The 5,961-nt window shown below is 53.4% G+C and overlaps 2 non-coding genes across 2 annotated transcripts; one reads left to right on the top strand and one right to left on the bottom strand.

The window, feature by feature from the left end:
• The first annotated feature begins 282 nt into the window (after nucleotides 1-282).
• Nucleotides 283-356, top strand: TRNAN-GUU (transfer RNA asparagine (anticodon GUU)). Its single transcript has one exon. It is a non-coding gene; the product is annotated as a tRNA-Asn (tRNA).
• A 3,708-nt stretch (nucleotides 357-4,064) lies between these two features.
• On the bottom strand, nucleotides 4,065-4,138 carry TRNAN-GUU (transfer RNA asparagine (anticodon GUU)). Its single transcript has one exon. It is a non-coding gene; the product is annotated as a tRNA-Asn (tRNA).
• Between the last annotated feature and the right edge of the window lie 1,823 nt (nucleotides 4,139-5,961).

Genomic DNA, 5,961 nt, shown 5'->3' on the forward strand with positions numbered 1-5,961 from the left:
CCGGGGAAGGCTCCGTATACCACACCGAGACCTGTGAGGCTATGAATGAAAGACAGGACTGCAGCGAGTCTCAAGTGGTTAGTCGCTGGGCTAGGTCCCACGGTGCAGCGACGGCCCGTTCCCCGCTGATGGTGGCAAGGCCGGGCAAAGTCGGCCGGCCCGGCTGCCAGCCCACGTGGCGGGTGTGGCAGGGTCAGGGGCTGCGTCATCACTTCTCGGCCGGTCGGTGTGTACAGCCGTGATGCCATCGCAGGATTTTTGCTCGGTTTTGGTATGTCGCGGGCCTCCGTGGCGCAATTGGTTAGCGCGTTCGGCTGTTAACCGAAAGGTTGGTGGTTCGAGCCCACCCGGGGGCGGTTCTGCTGGTCGGTTTTAAGTCACTGACACACCAGACGCTTTAGTTGCTGACCCGGTCACAGTGGCAGTCCCGCTGTCAGTCGGTATCGTGCTTACCAGCTCTGCAAATCAGTACGGAGCCGACGCTCGCACGTCACATCATCGCAGCCCCCGCCGCTGCGGTAACCACTGAACTAATGGGAGGAGCACCAGCAGCCACCTTCGACACATTGTGATGAACCCTCCTTCCCAATGCGCAAAGACTGCCGACACCAAGGGACTACGCAGATTAGGTGGGGCCATAGACCTCTCTATACCATGCACGCTCTATGCGTGGGTGCGAAGGGTGTCGTGCCATTCAGTATAAAGGTGGTGGCTATGACAAGGTTCAAGGCATAACTTCGAATCATCATCCGAAGGCATAACTCAGTTGATCAGAAAATATACCGCTTAATGCTCTAAGCTGAGAACCAAGAACTGCGCTAACCATTAACGTCATTCATCGCGCTTCACCAACACACCCGTGCATATACCGGCGGACGGGGGAACCTCGGCGGATTCCTTGAATGCTCTGACGCACGGCCACCAGCAACATGTCACTGCACACGGAAAACTGCACCATCTCAGCTGGCACTGTAGTAAAGCGTGTGTGTTTCGTGTTATGAAACGAAAGTGTTCGAATTTCGTTTCATAACAGCTTATGCTATACAGGCGACAGATCGCTATGCAGGGAAAGGACACTCTTTGGATGTGCACACTGAGCACGCTCATCGTCATCGCCACACGAGTTAACGTGTCAAGCCTTCTTTCGGACCAATTTGGATGTATCGACACACAGATCGCATAGGCTGGTGAACTGGAGGGTCTGCAGGGTCGGGTGCGGGATGCCGGGATTTGGCCACACGAAGACAGGCCTCGATGGCCGGGACGTGGTGGGATGCGGCGACCCGTGCCACCTCCCGCTCGAGTACCCAGCGTGGACACCGGGGGTCGGTGACGGGGTGGTCGCCGCCGCCGTAGGCCGCGCATCGGACCAAGTTCGACCTGCAGTCTGTGACGGCGTGTCGCTCGCCATAACACGCACAGCGCGGGGCTCAGGCGGTGCAGGCCCGATCCCCGGGCCTGCAGCGAAGGCAGCGAAGGCAGCGGAGGGGCAGCGGCGAGGAGACACGGACGGGGAATGAAGTTCTCCCGACCCTAATGTGCCATGGTGGTGTTGTGTAGAATGTGAGTTTCAGAATGCCTTTGCGTGTTTCAGCAGTGCGTGAGATTGTTGAAACGCTCTGTGATGCCAGGAACTCTCCGAGATACTCCAGTGTTATGTGGCGCATATCTGGTGCGTAAACGGCTGTGCGCTGTCGTGTTGAGTGTGCGGTGAAGGTCAGACTTCGCTGGTCGTCCGGGGAAGGTGATGGCTTTAAGGAGGCCCTCTGTTTGTGTTTGGACGGGAGCCCTGATCAGAATGTTCTCGGCCAGCGGTGTGATTTTAAGGCTGTGTGCGTTGGTGAGCTTGTCGAGCTCGGCTTCCACCACGACTCTTTATTCTCGGCGGATGCTGGGTCCATCGGTGAAGGCCCATCGGCAAGTGAGCATGTAGGGTCCGGGCAACAGCGTAAGGCCTCTGGACGGCGTAATGAGCCAAAAAATTCCCCACAATCAGCACCTAAATCAGCGAAAAATTAAACCTGGTTTGCTGATGGAAACTTTGCTTTCGCTTGCAACTGTTCTTGGTTGTCCGTTCGAAATACGTCCCATTTCGTTGTGTTTTGTGTTGTAAAACGGGTTTTGTTCGGCAAGTTATCGCCCCTTCTGAGCCTATGGGTCCTCTCGAGGCACGATGGGGAATGTTTCCGCACCTTCTCCGCTCCATTTGTATCCACCATGGGCCCGAGAAGAGTAACAGATGGGGCTTCGCCAGGAACATGGGGTCATCCATTAGAATAAAAAGTACACAAAACACAACATGGAGGGCCACGGAATGATCGGGTGTACTCGAGCAGGCCAACAGATAGGGATCCAAACAAGAGCTTAGCGCCCTCCAGTGAGAAGCGACATAGAGATGGCCCTCTAGCGCCCTCCAGGAGAGCGCCCTCCAGAGATGGCGACATACCTACAAATGCATATATATATATATATATATATATATATATATATATATCTGTATACATACAGGTAGATAAATACATACAGGTAAATAAATACATACAGGTAGAGAGGGAAGCACCCTCTCTACCTCAAAGAGAGACGCTTCGGCAAACAAAGGCATACACTTCAAGCTGGCATAGGCGTAATATCAAGCATTTCAAACAAACGGTTCTGTTTTTCACATCTTAGCTCATGGTACTAAAACAAAATACACCAAAAATAGTAATTTCGTGCTGAATGAGTCCAAATTCAAATTCACGTCGTGAATTTAAGGTGGTTAAAGCGCAGTTTTTTATTTAGGTGTTGGATGTTTTCCTCGCCTTTGACTCCCTCTTCCCCCCCCCCTTCTATGCTCGTCAGGGAAGTCCTTCGTGCACCCCGCCAACCTCCATCCCATGAACACAAATTATGAGCGCACTTATGTATGTTATATTATGTTATGTACTTATGAATATAGGCATCTGTTGCGTGTTGTATCTCATAAGCACAAATTTTGAAGGTAACTATGTATTTTGCACTATTTTACAGGTCCTTACAGGACTGTTGTTGAGCGCTAACGGCTACAGATCTTCGGTATATATAATCGACGAATGGGATACACCATCTTTCTGTTGGGTACAGGTTGAAATCGCATTTTAATGATAATTTTACAGCTTTGATACAAACCAACTCCATTTCCCGCCTCAAAAGGGTTCATTGAAGGTGCTAGATCGAAAACAAATATGGTTTTTTGAGATACTTTGTTGAAACCAGCCCGCAAAGAGCAGGGTTTGTACACTGCCGAAGCATTGGTGGTGACATGACTTAGTCCCATGATGACGTCACAGCGTCGTCTACCCGGCATGCAGTAATGCGGCGGTGCTTAATACCAATGCTTAATGCGTAATGCCAGGATGCGGTAATCCTTGCCCCCGACTGTCGCGGCACAGTTGTTATGGCGCACAATTCTACGGGCGCTTCTAAAGTTGGAATTCAATCTTCACCCAATGCTGAACGGGCAAAGGTATTCCATGGTTGGAGAAGGTAGAGCGCATGACTGGCACACTCATTGGTCAAGGCAACTTCAGAACTGCCGCTCGGAGGGGAGCCGGGTACGGAGTCCCGTTTGGGTGAAGAACCGGCTGTGAAAATCTGTGCGGTGATGTCACAGCTGTACGTTCCGCCCGGCCGTGAAGTGATAAGACATCTTTTTACACTGCTTCAGGCCAGAAGCGTTGGCTCGCAGCCAAGTCGGCCGTCCTGACCCGACCGTGCCATCACTTGCGGAAACGAATAGTAGATTAAGGACTCGGCCGCACGCCATCCGTTTATCGCAGTGACCGCAGTACCGTCATCCTGTGCACAGTCTCACAGATCTCGGTGTGGTGTGCAGAGCCTCGCCCGGTTGGGTGCATGCTTCGGGTCGCAAAGGTATGGCAGTGGCAGCGCCCATCGAGAGATGCCGCCTTGGACTGATTGCCCGCTCGGCACTGATTTGCAGAGCTGGTAAGCACGATACCGACTGACAGCGGGACTGCCACTGTGACCACTGTCAGCAACTAAAGCGTCTGGTGTGTCAGTGACTTAAAACCGACCAGCGGAACCGCCCCCGGGTGGGCTCGAACCACCAACCTTTCGGTTAACAGCCGAACGCGCTAACCAATTGCGCCACGGAGGCCCATGTCAGGTCAGACCCCTCCCGTCCCCTCCCCACGACACGGTGCCCCCCCCCCCCTTACCACTGGGTTTTTGTGCCCAGCCCGGCCTTCCCACCAGGCCAGAGCACCATCCATTCCAGCCTTACCCCAGCTCGTACGGCCACTGCGACCACACAGGCCTTCTTCCTTCACTCACCCTCAGGCCGCACAGCCACCTGTCCCGCACCGGCCTTCTCCTCGCCACACCCCATTCACCCATGCTGCCTGGGCTCTGACACGGGCGTACCCCCACCTCCGCCCCTGCCGGCTAACACACCAGCCTGGCGCACACCCTCTCCCGCCCCTTCCTATATAACCCAAATATGGCCGAATTCCTCTCCCCCCCCCCCCCGGCCCCTACCTCGTCGCCAGCGCCACCAACCCGCGCCTCCCAAAATCGCAGAACGAGAGCGGCTGCCCTCACCAATTACAGCACCGCGCCGCCCCTCCATCGGGATCATCCGACCTTAAAACGCTCAACCCTAATAGAACACATCTTGCAATGGAACGTTGGCGGTGTGACTAACTGCTTAAACGAATTTAAAGCATCTCCTTTCAACCGATTGCCTTTTCTTCCAACTCTTCGGGGGACACACTCTATAGATAGCGACACACGCTGGACCAGTATTCCCGGCTGTACCTGGTGCCAGCATAGCGTAAATGACACCAACAGACAACGAGAAGGAGCAGCCATCCTCGTATCTAATAGCATTCCCCATTAGGCCGGTCAAGTTACAGTCAAACCTCAATTGCATTACAGTCACACACAAAATACATCACATCAAGATTTCGGTCATCTCACTACATCTTTCGCCTTGCATATACGTCACACAGGCCGAGTTCGATCACCTCCTGAAACAAATTCCACCGCCACACATTCTCCTAGGGGACTTCAACGCCAGACACCCGGCCTGGGATAACAACGGCACAGACACCTGCCGTCACTGCATTTGAAAAACTGCGACACCAGCGCAGTTTTAGAAGCCATCATCTCAGCAGCACAGGCCAGCGTCCCCAAGCATACGCAGCCATGGAAAAGGACGTTAGAGTCTTGGTGGTCACTGTTCTGCCAGGATGCAGCAGCAAAACACCGCAAAGCTCTCGGAGCATGCAAAAGCTGCGTGTGCAAAGCGCGCCAGTCAGCCTACAATCAGTCCAAAGGTCACTATCCCACTATGTGTTGGGATAGCGGGCTCGCTATCCCACCACAACGCATCCTATCATGGCAGCGGTTGGGGGCGAAAACTTATCGTTTCACGTCTCTAGCACAAATCTTGAAGTTGATCAGACGCTTTCACCTCAAATACACTCCCCCAGGACCGTTCCCACAGATCACTATTCACAACCAACATATCACAGGCCCAAAACAAGTGAGGGCCGCATTCGCCACACACTACGCCACCGTCTTAACCGATCACACCTTTTGTGCTGATCTAAAGTCCAGACCAGATGGCCTAACGTCCAGCTGTGACTTCAGTTCCACTAACCAGGAAATTTATAACATACCTTTCACCAAGCACTCGCCCTCAGTAGGTGCGAAAACACGTCAGTATGGCCGGGCGACATTCATTATGCCTTTCTTATTTTGGCACCGCCTCCTGCGTATCTGCTGTCATATCTGCCCCTGCGTATCTTATCCGCCGCCTACACGTACCTGCTGTCGGCACTTGACGATCTTTTTGCCAGCGACTCTTTTCCAGCCAGCTGGAAAGAAAGACTGGACATGCGCACACCAAAGCATGACAAAAACCATTCACACCCAGAAGGCTAACGCGCTATCTCGCTAACTAGCTGCGCTAGTAAG

This window comes from Pollicipes pollicipes, unplaced genomic scaffold (assembly GCF_011947565.3).
Source record: "Pollicipes pollicipes isolate AB1234 unplaced genomic scaffold, Ppol_2.1 Scaffold_5724;HRSCAF=6776_pilon_pilon_pilon, whole genome shotgun sequence".
In the NCBI taxonomy this organism is placed as follows: domain Eukaryota; kingdom Metazoa; phylum Arthropoda; class Thecostraca; order Pollicipedomorpha; family Pollicipedidae; genus Pollicipes; species Pollicipes pollicipes.